Below are 21,149 nucleotides of genomic sequence, written 5' to 3' on the forward strand. Positions count from 1 at the left end.
CATGACTAGCAAAGAGAACATGACTAGCTATACTCTGAGTATTTTCCACTCTTGCAAATGGTTTTTCCTGAGTCATCCTCACTCTGAGTCAGGCTGTGGTTACTCTAACAACTAATGGTCCCTGTCAGCCACACAAGGAAGACATGTAGATATGGTTTTCCTTCCCATGATTTGAAGGGTCCATGCCAGAGTTCCTCCACAGCAAACTATTTACCCTACTGCCTCATATTCTGCCATTATATGATTCCTCAGAGTAGGGGTGGGCAAACTTTTTTACTCGAGGGCCACAATGGGTTCTTAAACTGGACCGGAGGGCCGGAACAAAAGCATGGATGGAGTGTTTGTGTGAACTAATATAAATTCAAAATAAACATCATTACATAAAAGGGCACAGTCTTTTTTTTTTTTTTTTTTTTTTTTTTAGTTTTATTCATTTCAAACGGGCCGGATCCGGCCCGTGGGCCATAGTTTGCCCACGGCTGCCTTAGAGTCTGAAGACTTTTACTTTTACAAGAGTCTGCCTCATAACATGGGATTGATCCTTACAACTTATCCCCACCATCCCCATGCCCAAGTCATTATCAGTCAGTCCTCACCAGGAATGTGATCAGATACAAGTTCTACCTAGAGAAGAATGGGATGAGGTAGAAGGCTGTGGTGGAAGATCACAAGATACATAAACTATACCAAACACAAACTTAGTTATTTTCACAATTTGATCTAAACTTGGATATCTAAAGTCTAACTTCATAAATAGAAGTGTGGAATACTACTATCTTGGTAAAAAGACAAGTCAAATGGTAACTACTGGTTTCAAACCCATTATTTTCAGCTACTCAATCCTGCATTACGTAAATAACACTCCCCATGTATAATATGGGAAAAACCTACTTTCCTGATTCATCTTCCATCATATCATCTCAAGAAACTGTATTTCATGTTCTTCTTATGAAAATATATTGCAATTTTCCCAGCTGCACATATTTGCTTATAGACTGCCCCCTTTATCGCCAATCTCCATCTGTTTCTATCCTTCCTATCCTTCAATGTCCATCTCAATGTTGTACCTCTTCCATGAAACCTTGTTTGATTTGATAGATGTGGCATCTGAATTCCCTGTCACTTTTTGTCTTGTAATCTTTTTCTTCACTCTGCTTTGTATTTCGGTGATTTATATCCCTGCTTTGCCAGAATGTAAATGTATCAAAGGTATGGGGTATCTTGTGTTCATTTTTGCTCTTGCTAGAACCCTGGAACTATATCTATTACAATGGTAGATGCTCAGTAAATACATGGAAAGTGAGTTAACTTCACATTCTAATATACTGAACCAAACAACAGCTCCAAAGAGAACCATGTTAAGAACCAGAAGATTTTGTTTCTGATAGGGATGCCTAACCTCAGTTGGCCATTTAATTAGTTCAGTTTATAAATGGTGTACCTGCTGTGCCTGCAGTGCAAGAAGGCCCTTCCCAATTCCCGGGTTCACTGATGCTAAGATAGGCAAGTTCTAGCTTTTAGTCTCCGAATGTTTCCTAAATTGAATGAACCATACTATTGAAAAATTAGAGTCATGGTCTCTGATGTCACCATTTCCTAACTGAACAGTCATCTCCAAAGTGATTCAATATTTTTTAAAATTTGTTTTGCTAATCACAAGCCAAACTTTAATGAATTATAATTCTCCAGTGATGATTTATTTTGGTGAGCAGAACTCTCTGGTCATTTGTGAGTTAAGTTGAAAAGACTTGGCAAAACAAAACTTTAGAAATGGAGGACAAATGAGTTTTCTTCTTGCCTTTTAAAGTAGACATATTCTTGATGAAGATCTAATAGGGTTACTATCCTTAACATCAATTCCCAATGACCTAAACATCAACTCCCAGGCCTAAAAATGCCGCTGTTATAGTGGATGGATAGAAAATAAATAACACTAAAACTGAAGTAATTTGGTTGCTTGATTAAAACTTCGGTCTCTTTTTTATTTTCTCCTCATCTACCTTTTTTTCCTAAAAATTTATAACCCCCAAATTATCACTAACTCACTAACTCTTTCATTCAACAGATCTTAACTAAGGACACAGTAGGTGAAGTGCATGCTCCAGGTTATGAATTCCTTGACCCTGAAAGTTTGCTTCTAATAGAAGAGATTGTTTTTGAAAACCATTACAGAGTTAATTATTCAAATCTAATTGTGAAGTGTGCTACAAAATACAAATACAAGTACCATGAGACCATATAAAAAAAGGTATTTGGCCAAGTCAGGGGGCAATAGGTTTAAGTAAGCCCAGCATTAAAAAAGGGGGGGAAATGTGAGGCTTAATTAAGGTTTTGTCTATATACACATACATACACATGCACTTATATACAAATGGGAAGTTTATATTTCAAAGTGAAAATTGACATACACACATCCTAGAGTTAGTTTATATAATAGTTCATACAAAATTAGTAGAACAAAGGGAGACACTAAATTTTCAACTATACTCATAGCTGATCTCATCATCTCATGAATTCCTTCTGATCTCTGAATTTTAGAATAATGATAGAAGAGGTTAGTCAGATAAATGCCGGCAATTTAACTCTTCTCCAATGAGACAGTGACTTTTGAGCTCTCTAGTAATTCACAGACTCAGTGAACTGAAGCTCTGACATTCAGAAGGTTGCTTGCCCAATTAGTTGGTAGACCAAAGAGATAGCAGAGATTCTTAATCTGAGACTTATGAACAAGTGTCAGAAGGCCCGAGAATCCCCTGAAATTGATTTTTTAATTATTAGTTTGTACTTTTTTTCTTGGCGACAAGATTTATACTTTGATTAGCTTCTAAAAATAGCCTATGACTTAAATTATCATAATTACTACTGTAAAGTGCCCTTAACAGTAATACATAAGGGCATTCTTTTAATGGGTGAGTTGTATCTGAATGAAGACATTGCAGGATAATTAAAAGTATCATTATTCCAACATAAAAATCCAGTATAGATAAGTATCAGCTGTTCAGTGATGTGCTGGTGCCAGCGAGGACTGGTTTGCAAAATTGTTACATACATAGAAATTTTGAGAGCCTGTTGTCAAATGATAGCTTAAAATCAGCCACAGTGGGAATATTTACACCATAGAAATTGGACAACACCACACCTCAGCATACCACTAACTTTAATATGCTAGCAATCTGCCACCTTGATATAATATGTGTGATTTGTTTGTAGAATAGATGGCCAATAACACTGTTATAATTACAGACCACTTAAAATTATGGTTAACTCATTGACAAAAAGTAGTCAATGGGCCAGATTTTGACCCAGAGGTAAAAGATAAAATAACCGAAAGCATGCTAATTATGACATGAAAGCCTCATAAGCATTTTATAATTAAGCTAGAGTGGAAGAATTACCTTTGGATGCTGTCCATTAATATTAGTGCAGAAAATAGCAACAGAGCTACTCGTTATCTTCCCTCTGTATCTGTTTTAAATATCCCACAGGATTCATTGTAAAAAGATGCAAAATTTCCACATTCTCTCTACCTGGCTGGAGACTTCATTTTTGAAATTTTGTAAGTGTGTGGAAAGGGACTATACAAACATTATAAAGAAGCTTGAGGTTGTGCTGGATTATGCAAGCCAAGCAAAGGTTCAGTCCATCCAAACAACCTACCTCTTCATTTACATCCCCTTTGAATCATTAAATCACGTTGGAACTCTGCATTAGACATCCATATATGTTATACTTTGAAAACATGTTCTAGGTAATGTCAAGATTTTAGAGTTTTAACTAATTTTCATGTGGCCTAGAAATTGCTGCATCTACCTAAATTATACTATTGCTAGTGAAATATATATATTGCGAAAAGTATATACCATGAATTCAGTAGGCTGGAATGGTTATATTGAGCAGGTTTTAAAAAAAGTTAAAAGAAAAGCAATTCATTGTTTTCAAAGATATGAAATAAATTGTATGTTAAAAAAAAACCTACATTAATGCATAGACATGATTTATAAGTAAGTAGACATTTTTAAATAGGACTTAAACAGACTTGGGTAAAGCTTGCTTATTTGAATATTATATCAACAGAAGGAATATCTTACCATAATTGTATGTTTCCCTTTGTAAATGTTGAAAATTTTAATATTGATTCTAACTTGATTACCAATTCCTTAATAATAGAAACCAGAAAAAAAGTTTTACTTCATAACATTCATTGGTACTATTATCTCTCTACTTTTCACAGCTTCACTAAGAGGGAGATATTGTTCCTATGCCCCCTTTTCAGTTGACAAAATAAGACTTACCCTCACTTCTCACTTTGTAAAATAGACAAGTCTAGATGAGTCATACAACAGTATTTACATCTCACTCATATAACTGCAGGTTAGCTGTGGTGGCTCCTCTCTACTCTGTCCCAAACTGGGCACTAGCAGGAGACACAATGGCCACCCAGAGTATGTGTTTCTCAGGCTGAGGAAGTCACCTGGCCAATCCCAAAGTTATGAGCTCAGAAAGTACACCTGGCTCACCATGAGGCCATGCCCTGCCAAGGGTGGTATGTATGACATTACCAGAAGGAGTGGAGCGACGTGTCAGGACTAGGAACACCCATCTGGTAAGTGGTACAGCGAGTTTGAACCCAGAACTACATGGACTCCAGTGTCTGAGCTCCCCAATTACTCTACACTGATTCCACACGTGACTCTACCTCATTGACATCATAGCAAAAGCCTCTCAGTTGAATGTCACCCCCAATATTACCTCATTTACTTCCCACTAAATCACTAATACAGACCAGAGAACAAACAACAGTATGGACACTGGAGCCAGGTGCCTTGGTTCAAATTCTGCCTATAATATGCTTAGCTGTGACCTTGAGCAGGTTTCCTAATCTCTCTGTGGTCCAGTTTCCCCATCTATACAATAGACATTATGGTAGTACCTATATCATGGTGGTTACATGAGGGTTAAAATTAATGTACTATTCCTAATGGTCTTAGGACCCTGCCTGACACCTAGGAAGTGCTAAAATAAGTGTTTGTATGTCCAGCTGGTGTTGCTCAGTGGTTAAGCATTGACCTATGAACCAGGAGGTCACAGTTCGATTCCCAATCAGGGCACATGCCCAGGTTGTGGGCTTGATCCCTAGCAGGAGGCATGCAGGAGACAGCCAATCAATGATTCTCATCATTGATGTTTCCATCTCTCCCTCTCCCTTCTTCTCTGAAATCAACAAAAAATACTTTAAAAAAAATGTTTGTTTATGAACCTACATGTAAGAAAATTATGTTTATATATTGGTGACATTATTAAAAGAAATATAAGACTTTTCAGGAAAAAATGTTTGTGGGAGAATGATAACTAGGAACGGGGGCACTTTTTTGTTTCATGAAGATATGTTATTTTAACATGTCTTTTCGTTTACGTTTTTAGAGAATGTTACTCTCTTTGGCAGCATTCAAATTTAAGACAATTTAAATGAGCTCTACACCAGGAAATGTGGCAGGCGTGGGATTTTTTTTGTGTGTGTTTTTTTGTAATCATTTCTACCAGATAAACAAGCTGCCCAAGATTCCATCAGCAATGGCTAGGAGATCATTAATAATGAAGGCACAAATATTTATTAAAGATTGTTTCTCTGTTTCATGAAAGATTAATCAATATTATGATAGGGCAGTCCGCAAAGCCACAGGCACTCAGGCTGTTAAGGATGGCCAAGCATTTTAATTGTTTTTGAAGGCCTTTGGCCTGTTTTCCTATGGGGAATTAAATGTCTGATTTGGGGCTCTCAGAATTAGAAGACAGAGGGCTAAGGATCCAACTAATGTGATCATTCTAGCCTAGACACCAAGCTCAGAGATGAATGACAAGGAGAAAGCCTCCGGGGTACTGACTGTTTCCAGTACATGTGGAGATGAAAATTTACCTGCATAATCAGCCAGAAACACTCTCACAGACACTTCCAGAATAATGGTCGGCCAAATGTTTGGACACCCCAAGGTCCAGTCAAGTTAATACATAAAATTAACCATCACGGGACTCATGCATACTTTCCACACAATCACTTCAGTAGTTCTGGAAATTACTCTCTAGTAATTTCATTTTATGTGTGTGGGATAAGTATGATACATGCTTCTATGAATAGTGTCCCATCCCCACCCACACCCACCCACAGAGTCACTAGAAAACACCTTATCTCTAGGCCTTGAATTTCTGCCTCAAAAGGTCATGTCTCTTACATTACAAATACTTGTATGTTGCTAACATGTGTGTGTTCATTAACTTACAGATTTTTCTCTTAACGGAAAAAAACAGCAAGATATTACAGAAAAGGAAACCATTTGTGTATGCCACATTAAGTATGGCTCTGGCTAAACTTGTGGTCCTCAATGTCTGGAGACATTTATTGTCACAAATAGGGGGATGCATATCACATGATCTCACTCATATGTGGGATATAATGATCAACATAATTTGATGAACAAGAATAGATCGATCTAGAGACAAATGGTAGGGGAGGAGGGGTTAAAGAGCAACCAAAGGACTTATATGCATGCATATTAGCATAAGCAATGGACACAGACACTGGGGCGGGGGGGGGGGGAAGGGATGGGGGAGGGGGTCAACTGAGGAATAAGGAGACTTATGTAAAACTTTAGACAATAAAAAAATTATAAAAAAATAAAATAAAATTTTTTTAAAAGAGTAGATCTTTAAAAAACTATTCACAATAAAAAATTTTAAAAGGAAAAAAACAAATAGGGGAATGTTCCTGACCTCTAGTTAGTAGAGGCCAGGGATGCTTTTCAACATCCTACAGTGACCAGGACAGCTCCCCCTGCGCCGCCCCTCCCCCCCCAGGAAAACCTATAAATATTATCAGACCTAAGATGTCTATAGTGCTGAGGTTGTAAAACTCTTGCTAAAAGAAAGAGGGTAGGACCCCCTTCAAACAGAAATCGATTATTTATTGGAAAACAATGTCCTAACTAGAAGAATCTTAGAGTATAATCACACTGCCTCTCTGTTGACAAAGACAACATGCTTCAGGACTGCAGTGCCCCAGAAAGGACCAGCACCCGTGTCTACTGACACCAGTGGAAGACGGGTTCTGGTGACTCTGCCCACAAAACAGAAATCTGATTAACGACTGAACATTGTTGCAGCACTTTTTCAAAAGAGAAATCATTTAAAATCATGTCACTGCCTCATCTATAGCTGTGTGGCCGAGCCTCTAAAATGTTGCCATACAAGGATCCTCATCTCTTGGTACTTAAGTCCATGTGATGTCACTTTCGAGATTAGATTTTAGACCCTGGCTTCTCTCCTGGGCATGGACCCCCTCTCCCTCTCCCTTAGTTTTCTCTGGGAAGCAAGCTGCCAGCCAGCTTGGAAGTGGATCCTCTCCTCGCCAAGCCCCAAAGTGCCTGTGGGACTGTGAGCCACTGGGTTACAGCCCCCTGAGAGATCCTGAGCCAGGGTACCCAGCTAAGCCGCACCCAGGTTCTTGAACCACAGAAACTGAGATAATAAACATGCATCGTTTTATGAATTTTGTAGTGATTTGTTAGGTTGTTATTACAGTCAAAATGTAAAGATCTTGAAATTGTTTGAGAGGAGGAAAATCTTTATTTTTAAAAAAATATATTTTATTGATTTTTTACAGAGAGGAAGGGAGAGGGTTAGAGAGTTAGAAACATCGATGAGAGAGAAACACCGACCAGCTGCCTGCTGAACACCCCCACTGGGGATGTGCTCGCAACCAAGGTACGTGCCCTTGACCGGAATCGAAACCAGGACCCTTCAGTCCACAGGCCGACGCTCTATCCACTGAGCCAAACCAGTCAGGGCGAGGAGGAAAATCTTTAAAACCCAGGAACTTTCAATCCATTTTAGAACTATTTTAGTCAATTGAATTGAATTGATTTCTAAATTGAAGGTGAAATATAATGAGACCACCATCATTTAGCCTCCAGGTATATTTGCTAATAAAACAATTTTAATTTGTATGCTGTTAACTCTCATGGCATTACAAGAAATAAATTTTAAAAGAAGTGAAATCTGTGTTTACCCATAATTCCCATTATGTTTATTTATGCACTAGAAGGAACTGTCACTTGCAGAATAAAAGAAATATCACACCATCTAGTTGGTACTGTTTTTACTCACATTTAATGCATTTGCAGAGGAAATAGTGAAGACTCCCTAGAGATACTGAAAAAATACTTGACTACCCCCAAGTGGACACACGAGTTATTTTTAAGAAAATAAAATGTAAAATTGGCACTGTCTTCCAACAACAACCACAAAATGGTACGCAATGATTATTCATCAGACTCAGTACCTCAGAGCTGATGAGAACTTTGGTGTTAAAACTTTGAAATTCAGAACCCTAGAACTGATAAGGTATTTGCATTCCCTCTACAGTCTATCTTATGCTCATACATTTCTAGTTTGCTGCCTACCAAGGCAGCTTGTTCTCTCTGCACACAGCTCCAGTTCAGTTGTGCTGTTACAGTAAGTCTTCATTTTTATTGCGAACTGTCTGTAAACCACACCATTCTTCATGTTCTTCCTGGTTTCCAGAAAAGGAGATGCTCTCACTCTCCAGAAAGTATATCCAAACAACCCAGTGCATAACCTTTCTGGGGCATTATCTTAAAAACCCCTTTAAATACTGCTACCTTTGTGAAAATTACAACAGTTTCTGACATGCAAAGAACCCCTTAGTCTTTAAGACTCTCAGATTTTCCTAGGTTCAGTTTGTTAATCATGCCTCTGAGAGTTCAGTTTGCCAAAATTTCAAACTGAAAGTCTAAACCAACTGCCCCTCTGGGTCAGAGGTTTCCCAAAATGATAAGTGATTTTAGAGTGAAACTCGAGCTTAGGTATCAGCCTAGAGTTTTACTCCAACACTTTCTACCAAATGGGGCAAGACTACAGCTCACGAACTTCTTTGCAAACTCTAGAAAAGTATAGTTAATATGCTAAGAAAGTAGAGAAAATTGATTGTATAAACTGCTCAATTACAACCACAAAAGGTAAAATAAGAATGGAAAACAAAACTGGGAAACCAAGAACAAGGATGACAAATAGAAAACAGCAGGAATATGGTAGATATTAGTCCAACAATATCAATAATTGCATTGAATGTCAATGGTCTAAATGCATCAATTAAAAGACAGATTGTCAGAGTGGATCAAAAAGAGTGAAAGTGAACTTGGATTAGTTGTAAATGTATATTGTAAGCTCTGGATCACTGGGGGCAAAGAGGGACATCTGTAATACTTTCAACAATAAAGATAAATTTTAAAAAAATAAAGTTGAGACCATTGTTCCTCAAAATGTGACTAGTGGACTACATGATTTGGAACCTCTAGGGATTTTTTAAAAACTATGCAGGCTCCTGAACCTGCTGAAATGGAACCTCTGAGCTAGAGTATAAGAATATAAATGATAATAAGAATCTGCAGCCTGGCTAGTGTGGCTCAGTGGATTGAGCATCATCTCATGCACCGAGAGGTTGCTGGCTTGATTCCCAGTAAGTACACATGCCCGGGTTTCAGGCTCAGTCCCTAGTAGGGGGCATGCAGGAGGCAGCCAATCAATGTTTTTCTCTTTCTTCCTTGCCCTTCCTCTCTAAAATCAATAAAAACATATTTAAAAAAAAAAAAAAAAAGAATCTCCTGTAACTCTTATCCCACTAAAGTTTGAGGACTGCTCGTTTAGGCCAACATTATTCAACTGTTTCCTAGAAGATTGGTCTCACTGTGAATTCTGGGAAATATAAAATTTATTGAACTCAGACAACTTAGGAAAAACCAGCATCCTCTACCCTTGCAGGGCACTCTTAATTGTCCCTAATTGTCCATCCTTCTTCATTGTCCTCCCCACCAGCAAAGGAGGAGGACTTGCATATACGAAGGAGTTGCATATCAGATTATTCAGAGTTCTAGAATATTGACCGGACATTATTATGATCAGATACAACCACTGTGCATTAAAGCATAAACAAGGCTCCACTCCCTCTCCCACACTTCAACTTGTAAACAGCTGCTTCTGTGACTGTTCCCTTGTTTTCCACCTCCTCTGAGCATATATGCTAGGCTAGACTAGAGCCTCCTCTGCTGACTTGCCATTTTGCTCCCCATCCATCTCCTTCAACTTCCTGTATTCATGAGCCTGGCATGAGATAATATTCCAACATGCAAATCAGGGAGAGGATAGCAAGCCCCTTGTCTGCCTTAAGTTATAAAGCACGTGCTTCCATGGCCATTTCCAAGAAAGGCCTGTAGTGGGGTATTGAAAACTTGAGCAGTCTTAATAAAGTGGCATTTTTTGTTGTTCTTACTCCATTTTTTCTTAGGATATTGCTTGTCCAGGGACCCTATGAAAAGAAGAGGTATCTTTCAGGCCAGATTTGGGCATTTTTAGGAATGAGAATCATCATACCATCCTAATTCCTGTAAGATTCCATCCATCAACCTGCAAAGCACATTGTATCCCCTTTCAGAGACTCACAGTCATAGTGGCATGTTAAGGGATCTGTAATGTCCTGTGGTAAGTGAATTTGCTGAACCTTGTTTAATTTGGAGTTCTCATGCCTGTGAGTACAGTGTATTCCAATGAGGCCATCTCACTGAGGGCACATTTGGGGAAATGTTAGTATAGACTGGGGCGGGGGGGGGGGGGGAGCTTGTGGGTCAGCAACTTTATTCCTTAAAGGGGCAGATAGTAAATATTGTAGGCTTTTACAGACATATACTCTCTTTCACAACACCTTAACACTGTCACTGTAGCACGAAAGCAGCCATTGACAATATGTAAATGATATTTGTGTGGCTGTGATCCGATAAAACTTTATTTACAAAAACAGGTAATAAACCAGTTTGGGCCCATGTATTATGGTTTGATAATCCCCGGTAAAGACTGAAATTACTCAAGTGACTTATTTTATTTTGTTTTTAGCATTTTCTCCTAAGTCTATAACCTAATCCTGTTTCTAAGCTCTTATTTCTTTGATGAGAAAAACTATTGAAGGCAACAAACAAAAAGAATTGATTCATTGTTTTGACCTAAACCAATTAGAATTCGTTTTTGCTTTGCTTTTTATTCTCTCTCTCTCTCTCTCTCTCTCTCTCTCTCTCTCTCTCTCTCTCTCTCTCTTTCTCTGTCTCTCTCTCTCAAATCTGCAATTAAGAGCTCTGGCCAGGACAACTGGCTTTCTGGAAAGCACATTTTATCCCCATTTTGGGGAAGAAACTCAAACTGGGAGAAAAAAGTATCATGGCCAAGAAAGGCTGGGAACAAGAGAGCACAAACATAGAAGGGCAAAGAGAGCCTTTGCCTAGCACAAATCTACAGGTTTTCCCTTTTTGCTTCCTTCTAGAACCTTCACCATTAGCAAGATAGCCTTGCTGTCCTCGGAGTTTGATCTATGGCGGGGGTTGAGGGAGGGGTGGGAGGAATATTTCTCCTCCCTGGGGACAGAGAGAGGTTATAGGAGTAGAGAGAGGACAACCTTGACTTCCATTTAAGATTAGAGTGACCAAAAATTATAAATAAATCCATTCTCTTCTATATTTCCTTCTGAGTGTTAATAAAAATGTTGACCCATTAATCATTTTAATGCACACTATACACTTCCTCTCAATTTATGTGCTTGTTTTGGTTTTTTTTATAGCAAAATTCCATCAGTCTACATTCTCAGCTTCCACTTCCTCATCTTCCACAGTTACTTGAAATCACTCTAGTCAAGCTTTTGCCTCCAAGACTCCAGGAAAACCACACTTACTAAGCTCACCAATGACTGCAGGTGTCAATGACCAGGCCTCTTTTTTGCGTGACCTCTTCACACCACTGATTTATTCCACCCTCGTCCTTATTGAAACTCTTTCTTCACCTGGCTCCCCGGATACTGCACTCGACTTCCAGCCACTTATCAAGCATTTCTTCACCACCACTCTCCTCTAAAACCTCCTCTCTTACCTGATCTAGCACATAGCTTTGGAACTAGTTTTCTTGATTCCACTTTTTTCTCCACAGACTCTTCTCTACCCAGGACATGGAGTGATGGTTGATTTGATGCTTTAAAAAAAAATCTTGATCTGTTCAAACTCTACTCAGCATATGCCAATACACTCAGAACAAAACCCAAACCTCCTAGATGGCTTACAGAGGCCCTGCATAAAATGTGGCTCCAACAACTCTCCGTCTTGCTCACACACCACCCACAGCACAATGGCTCACTCCCATCTCATGGCCTTTGTGTTTGCTTCCTTACCTGCCTGTAACAGACTTCTCCCAGGTGTTTGGATGGCTTGCATTTTCACTTCATGCAGATCTCTATTCATATATCACATCTCCAAAAACCCTTCCCTGACCAACACTCCCTTTTCCTGTCCATCCCCCTTATGCTACTTTAATGTTCTTCAAAAAGCTTATCACATCTTGATTTGTTGGTTGGTCTGTCTGCCCCAAAAGAAAATAAGTTTTGTGAGGCCAGGGACTGTGTCTGCATTGTTCACTACTCTATCCCCAGCATCAAGAACCCTGCCTAGAACACAGATGGTCAGTAAATATTTGTAGAATAGACTGGGAACTGGGATATAAAATACTTGTAGGTCATATGACGTAGCTTTAATAATGTTGTATAAATCTAATTCCAAGTATGAGGTAGGAAATGTTGAGGAATCATGCACATAACTACAAAGACATAAGGCAGAACATTCTATATAATAAAAGGGTAATATGCAAATTGTCCCCTTGACCGGGAGTTAGACCGGAGTTTGACCAGGGGGCAGGGCCAGCCAGCCAACCGCCCAGGGACCCTCCCCGCTGCCCACCCAGCCCAATCGACCCCGAGGCAGGCTGGCTGGACCCCACCCATGCACAAATTCATGCACCAGGCTGCTAGTCTGCTATAAAAAAAGTATAAGTAAAATTTTATGAGAGCATGGTTGAGTTAGAAATTACCTCTGACCAATAATTACAAATAAATCAAGGCTTTACAGAGCAGATGACATTAAGCTGAACATTAAGAGAATGCATTGTATTCTGTTTGAAAGAAGAGGAAGAAGGCATGAAAAATGCTAGGGAGGTAAGAAAGCATGTTCACTCATTCATTTAATGAATATTTATTGATTTTCTATTATAAGCTTGCCAGGCATTGTTCTAAATGCTAGGGATTTGATAATGAATGAAACAGAATACAAATTACAGCTTCAAAAAGTTTACATCCTAGCGAGAAGAGTTAGTCATTAAGAAAATAAGCAAAGAAATACAGCAAACGATTTCAGATCATGAAATAAGCAGGGTCACAACATCTCAGGGGTGGGATAAAGAACTCAAAAGGATTGTGCAAGAAATAGAGGCACTGCTTAGAACAGACTTGTCACAGAAGTTCTCTCAGGGAAGTCCTGGGAACTAAAGGATGAGAAGGATCCAGCTCTGCCCACAGATGAAGGAAAACCATACCAAGTCAAGGGAATGGCGAAGGGATAGGCAGAAGAGCCATGAGTGTGCTTGCTGACCTTTTCCCATTCTTCACCTCCCATGCACATTGAGGGTTGCACTTCCTTGTACTAGATCAGATGAAACTAAGCTGGACATAAGAAAATGCATAGTGTTTTGTTTGAAAGAAAAGGAAGAAGGATTTAATCACAAGAGGCCTTGTGATTAATTCTAGCCTCTAAGTTTTGAGCAGAAGTAATGTGTATCATTTCATTGTTGACATAAGATCTGCCAGAGTTATGTTTTCCCTCTGGAATAACAATTTACAAATGTTGGTAGGAATGATAACTGCTTTGTCATCGTGGGTCCCTGAGTGACTGCAATAAACAGAGACCCTGTTCTGATACATAATGGGCTTATAGTAACATTTAGGTACATTTTTATGTGGCCATACTTTCATTTCTCTTGGATGGATGACTCGAAATGAAATTGCTCATGTTTAACATTTCAAGAAACTGCCATACTGTTTTCCAAAGTGACCGCACCATTTTAGATTCCTGCTAGCAATGTATGAGGGACCCAATTACTCTGCATCCCCACCAACACTTGTCCGTCTTTTTTTATTACAGTCATTCTGATGGGTATGATGTCGTATATCGTTGTGGGCTTGACCTGCATTTCCCTAATGATTAATGAACAGGTGATTTAATTGAATGAATGCAAGGAGACCACTGAAGAGGCTCTTTCAAAAGCCCAGGTGACAAATGATGGACACGGTGATAGCAGTGAAGACAGTGAAACTGCACTCCCATGTGGCACAAAGGACTTGAGCGAACAGTTTGCTAAGAGACTTTAGCCTGGGTTTCACCTGCACTAGCCCATGTCTCTAAAGTGACCCTAGTCCCTGTGCTGAATAGAAATGTTGCCAAACCACAAAATGTGCATTGCTCAAACTGGCACTGCCAAATCATTTTTGGTAATTCTCCACTTATTCTTTCCTGTAGTTTTCCATTCCCACCATAGCTCCCTGAATCCTGTTGCTCCTGCTTATTCACTTCCTCATAGCCCCATTTTGTTCCCTGCTTTCTTTTTGAAAAGCTCAGTTACCTTTGTGTTAGTTGGAGTTGAGCTCAGTTTATACTGGAGTCTCTCTAAACCCACTGTATTAATCTGAATAAAGTCTGTGTTGTTGCCTTCAATGGGTTTTCAGTGCTATTGCTCTTTGATTAGGGAAAGAAGACACATTTCAGAAACAGAATGAAATCTCATGATGAAGGATTATGAGCAGGAAATTAAAGTAAGGAACTAGTCAAGGTTGACTCTTGGGATTTTGGCCTGAGTGGGTTCTAAGGTGGTTAAAGGTGCCATTTAGTGATGCAAGAAAGTCTTGGGGGAAACATGAAAGAAAAATTCAAAAACTTTTTTTAAAATACTAATTTGACATGCCTGTCATATATCCAATCATGAACAGTAAGAGTCAGCTGAATAAATAATCTGGAACACAGGAAAGAATAGAGGATGCAAATACAGATTTGGGAGCCATAGTCAACCATTTGGTATTTAAAGCCATGGGGTGGATGATATCACTGCAGGAAAATGTGTAGACAGAGAATTTGTCCAATCAGTGGAGAACTCTCACAATTAAAGGTAAGATTAGGAAGTAAAAATCAGGAAAAAAAGATAATACAAGGAGGATACAGATGTGTAATGTACAGCATAGGAAATAGAGTCAATAATACCATAAAAACTATGTATGGTGACAGATGGTTACTAGACTTATTATGGTCATTACTTTGTAAGGCATACAAATGTTGAATCACTATGTAGTATACCTGAAACTAATATAATATTGTGTGTTGTATGTCAACTATAATTAAAAAATAGTTTGGGGAGAATATAAAGGGGCAAGAAAATATTATGAGAAGGTAGTATTCTAGACACCAAGAGAAGAGTTTCAAAAAGGAGAGGGTGGTCAACAGTAAAATGGTGAGCAAGATATTCCAAGAAAGTGTCCATCAGTTTTGGCAACATGATGGTCATAGACAGGAATGGTTTTAGAGAAGTAAAGATGGTTAAAAAAAAACAAACACATATTGCAGTGGGTTAAAGAAATTGTGGGAGATAAAGGCCCAGATCCAGTGCATTTAGACCAATCCTTCAAGAAGATTTACTGTGAAGGACAAAAGAGAAATATGATGGTAGAAGAAGTAGAATTTGGATCAATGTAAAATCTGAGAAACTAGAGTATATTTCTATGCAGTGGAAATTATTTGGTTGAAAGGAAGAAACTATGGTGCAGGAGACGAAACTATAGAAGGAAAATGTTTGAGGAACTGCGATAGAGAACATAGGAGACTGACCCTTGATAAAAGCAGTGAAAGGATGGAAAGTAGAAAATACAGGCAGGAATAAAGATATGTTCTAGACTTGATATGTGTATATGAGAGTTACTTCTGCTTCTATGTTCAGGCAGTTATCAAGAGTAAGGGCATGGGAGTATGAAAGACTGTCCCAGAGAGGAGAAAGCCAACTTGCTTTCTCCAGGCAGAGAACTCCAGGCAGTGTAAGTGCCCATTTGAAGTTTGTGGTCTATAATTTAAACTGCAGCAGACTAGTCACTATACTGTGTATCTTTTCCATTTAAATGTAGGTATTTATCTGTTTAGATATAGATAGAGACAAGGTAGATAACGAGATTCAATCTTTAAGGCGTTTAGCCAGGCAAACACATCATAGGGCTAGTAAGGCAAGGTTACTGATGGGTTTTACAAGGAATGAGTTACATGATTGACCAGAGAGTCTGAACTGGGTAAAGAGGCAAATATAGATAAGAGAGTTGTGGTCAGTGACGCAAAAATGGTGAGGTCACTGCACTGGAGACTCAGTTGGGGTCAAAATATTGTTAGGAAAACCAGATGATTAATCAAGTCAGAAGCATAGGAGCCAGTGATCAGAAAGAAAGATGCCTGAAGACTTTAGAGGTGATACAGTTACTGATGACAACAAAATCTAGGGTGAGGTGGAGTAGAAGACAAGAACATGAGCGGAGATGCCGGGTGGCTGACGTGGAAGTTGCTGGCTGACTAGGCTTCCAAGGCACCGGGGATCCAGTAGAGTCGCTGAGGCCGAGGCCGGGGCCTGTCTCTGACGATCAACGAGGGCGGACAGGCGCTTCATCATGGGTGGCTTTTTCTCAAGTATATTTTTGAGTCTATTTGGAATCCGGGAAATGAGGATTTTAATTTTGGGATTAGATGGAGCAGGGAAAACTACAATTTTGTACAGATTACAGGTTGGAGAGGTTGTTACTACTATTTTTTACCGTTGGATTTAATGTTGAGATGGTAACATACAAGAACCTTAAATTTCAAGTCTGTGATTTAGGAGGGCAGAACAGTATCAGGCCATACTGGAGATGCTATTATTCAAACACAGATGCTGTCATTTATGTAGTAGACAGCTGTGGCCAAGATCGAATTGGCATTTCCAAATCAGAGTTAGTTGCCATGTTGGAGGAAGAAGAGCTGAGAAAAGCCATTTTGGTGGTGTTTGCAAATAAGCAGGACATGGAACAGGCTAGGACTCCCTCAGAGATGGTAAATTCACTTGGGTTACCTGCCTTGAAGGACCGAAAAGGGCAAATATTCAAAACTTCAGCAACCAAAGGCGCTGGCCTTGATGAGGCAATGGAATGGTTAGTTGAAGCTTTGAAGAGCAGACAGTAATCCAAGCACTTCTGCTCTTCTATGTCCCTTTGGAAATAGTTACATGTGCTTCACACTATTAAATGTTAGAGCTGTGTATGATTGTTGGCATATACTGAACTGACTACGCATTTGTTTTAATAAATATAAAAAATAAGAATTTGGTTGGAAGGATAGCTCATCATGATTGAAACAACTGACTGGTCTGTATGATGTAAAATATTCCTTCCTTGCTTTATTGTATTATTAAGGTATATATTCTATTTGCGTGGAATTCTTAGTCAAATACAGTCCTGTTAAAGAATGCACTCTTATCAAGGGGGAAAAAAAAAACTATTTTTGAATGAGTGGTTGAAGATTGTTTGTATAAACACAAATAAATACCTTAGCTCAGATTTTTTTCCCTCTAAAATGAATTAAATTTTTCCAAAAATTAGACTCAATAGGATAGTAGGAACATAGTGTGAGTAATATAGTTTTCATTTGCTCAGTAACCACTTTATTTAAACTGTTTGATTTAAAAGCTTTTGGTTATAGGCATGAAGTTGAAATAATTATTTTGATAGTTAACTTCACTGATGTATCTGTTATTGTTATTTTATAGTACTTTGTAGTTGAAAAAATTCTATGTCTATTGATACCTAGTCAATTTTTACAAGAGCCCTGTGATGTAGATAGGACAGGTTGTAGTGTAATGTTTTCATTTTATGGGCGTGTCCAGTCTTAGGTGGATAGCTTGGCTTGCCCAACTGCTAGTAAGCTGGGAGCCGGGTTCAAAGTGAGACTTCAGGGTCAGAAGCTTGTCCCATGAACTACACCATATGTAAGTTCAAATGATATAACTCTGACATAAAATTATGCTAACTGAAGTATACTGTACATTCAAAATAATGCCTGTAAATTTATCTGTCCATACTAGTAGAGGTAGTAAAAACAGTCCTAAATGGTTATACTTGATGAATTCACAACACATATAAAAAAATTCACATTGAAGGAAATAAAAAAAAAGATATATTTTTTTTATAAAAAGAACATTAGTGGAAATCAAGGTGACCAATGGATCACCTTCTTGGATATTAAAGTCACCAGACATTGTGATGGGCACAAAGCTTTTACAAATTCTTCATGTTGTATTTAAATGGGGGAGGCTCTTAGCCTACAAAGGTTCATTATTAAAGGCCAAAGCTTTGGGTTGTAGATAGTATCAGAATCTTAAATAAGTTGCCCCAAACATTGAAATTTATGAATGACACTCCATGGAATTGTTACTGCACAACTTGTGTGGCTGTTACGGCAACCCTGTAGGCTAGCTTAGCCTTAGCCTGACCAATGGTCTAGTCCAGCTGTTCTTGCCTGGGGATGATGCTCTTCCTTCCTCTCCCAGGGAAAGAGAGAAATGTTTGCAAACATTTTTCACTGTCAATGTGGGGGTGGAGGTGCTACTGGCATCTAGTGAGTAGAGACCAAAGATGCTGCTAAACATCCTACCATGGATAGGACAGCTCCCTAAAATATAAAACAATCTGGCCCAGAATGTGAACAGTGCCAAAGTTGAGAAACCCTGCTCTATTCCTAGAAGCTGCTTTGGAGAACTCCCTGTAGTTTCCTCCTTCTACACAGACAAATACATTACTCAGATAGAAAATACCACGGTGAGTTTTGTACTACAACACGGGGTTCATTCCGATGCCAATCAAAAGGCCCACACCCTAATATCCCCTCCTTCTCCTGCCTATGTTTCTGATGCAACTTGTTTTCATTCCTGGCTGGAGATAGAAAAAGCATCTGTAATCACTAAGTCATTCAATTAATTACCTGATGCATAAAATTAAGGTAATTAAAAAGGAAGAATCAGGTCAATCCTTCTCAATTGGCTACACTCTAGTTATCCTATATGCTGTTAGTCTAATTATGGAGCCTCCATGGACTCTGAGAAATGCCCCAGAGGTATTTCTTGTCTTCCTTTAGACATTTGCAATTTGCCAAAGATCTTGCAGTGGGAGTTCTATGCTAAGTACCCAATACCTGGGGGGCAAGGTCTGAATAACGTGCTACCTCTCCTAAGAACTTCACTTGAACTTTTGTGCCACATTAGCTATTTATGTCAGAGGCCAGTTCCTACTCTAAGCTCTACATTAACTTGTGGTCTCTCCCTGGAAAGGTCACTTTCTGGATTCAATTCACTGCATGTCATCTGAGGGGAAAGGGTAAGTAAATTAGGCCCTGTGCAAAGCCAGAGCATTAAGAATTTCAGATTCATTTTGATAGATCCCAACGGATTTAACAGTGAAACGGACAGATCTGATATGGCCCTCTGGGACCTACTCTCCAGTGAAGGAAAGATAGTTACTAAACACATCACAATGAAAGGTGATGAGTGCATAATATTGTCAGGGCCCTTCTACCTGGACTAGCTTTATCGGCATCACCTAAGAACTTGTTAGGAAGGCAAGAACCCAGTTCCTAGCCCAGATGTATTGAATCAGAAAATGCATTGTACCAAGATCTCCCAAGTGACTCATGTGTGCGTTAAAATTTGAGAAGCACTGGCCTATGATGGGTCCAGCGGGTCTCTATGCACCTCTAGTAAGCGGGGCGTGGAAGTAAAGCTGGAAAGATTGGCTAGGGCCAGGTTAAGCATGTTGGGCATCCCTTTGCAGCCCCTTGAAAACAGGATAAAGCATTTCAGTGAGGAAACACATAATCAAAGCTTAGATTTATGAAGCTTCAACTGTCCATAAGTAGAACAGATTGTAGAAAGTACAGGGAAGGGGAGACAGTTACCAGGCTATGGTGATAAGTGCAGGTAATGCTATCATGAGGATAAAAACGAAGAGAAAGTAATGAATAAAATCTAATGCTATTTTTGTATTTCAACGGCATGCTTACAAAAACCACAAGATTTTCTTATAATTTTGTAATTAGTTTTCAGCCCCTAAGGACTAAAGATTAGCAGATGAATCTTAAGTCTCTTTCCAAAGTGCTAGGGATAAAAACTTCAAATAACAGTAACATGTAAAATAACATATACAGTTCACGTGTACAAGTAAAATTGTCATTAGCCACTTATAAACATGGATATTTTATCATCCGTAGGTTGCTCTCCATCATCAAAATGATCAAACCAACAGAATGTATGGGGCAATATGAATAAATTAAAAACATATAGGTAAGTCATGCCTCTTTTCTGGAATTCTATCAGCCAATTTTGATGGTTATATTAGTCTCTTAAGGGCACTTAAACTCTGACATCCCAGAATTCAACCATTTAATAATATCCATTCATTCAACAAATACTGAGCACCAATCAAACAGATTCTGGTACCAATTCCAATGTGATGTGGGGTGAGTTCCTTACACAAACAAGCAATTCTCAGGACACCAGGTAGTGTCCTACAATTCAATTCAATTTTGACATGATCTACCCGGAGACAGCATCAGATCCACAGGTTAAGGGTTCAGTACCATGGACTGCCCTCCATTGCCCCTGCCCTTCGGATGCCAGTCACAAGCCCAGGTTGTTCCCTGTCCTCCTGACCAACTATTTATAAATCGGAGGTTCCTAAGACCCGCTCCCTGCCCCCTGACCTCAAATTTGATTAATTTGCTAGAACAGCCCACAGAACTCCGAGAAGCATTTTCTTTGCTAGATCACCAGTTTATAATAAAAGGAAGAGCCGGATAGAAGAGATGCACAAGGCAAGGCATGGGGACAGGGGCGAGGAGCTCCCATGCCCTTCCCAGGATGCCATTTTCCCAGCACCTGTGTGTTCACCAACCCGGAAGCTCTCTGAACCTTATGGAGGCTTCATTACATAGCCACAATTGATTAAATCAGTAGCCATTGGCAATTGAATTCAATCTCCAGCCCATCTCCCCTCCCCAGAGCTGGGGTTGGTGCTGGGTGGGACTAAAATTTCATTTCTCTCTTATCTTAAATATCACTTCTTCCATGATGCCTTCACTGATTGCAAAGTCGTTACTCCCATAGTTCTCAGTACTGTT

At 39.1% G+C, this 21,149-nt stretch overlaps 1 pseudogene; it reads left to right on the forward strand.

Annotated features, from left to right (window-relative positions):
• The first annotated feature begins 16,618 nt into the window (after nucleotides 1-16,618).
• On the forward strand, nucleotides 16,619-17,165 carry LOC118658964 (annotated as a pseudogene).
• The last annotated feature ends 3,984 nt before the right edge of the window (nucleotides 17,166-21,149 follow it).

Source organism: Myotis myotis, unplaced genomic scaffold (assembly GCF_014108235.1).
Source record: "Myotis myotis isolate mMyoMyo1 unplaced genomic scaffold, mMyoMyo1.p scaffold_m19_p_6, whole genome shotgun sequence".
Classification (NCBI taxonomy): Eukaryota; Metazoa; Chordata; class Mammalia; order Chiroptera; family Vespertilionidae; genus Myotis; species Myotis myotis.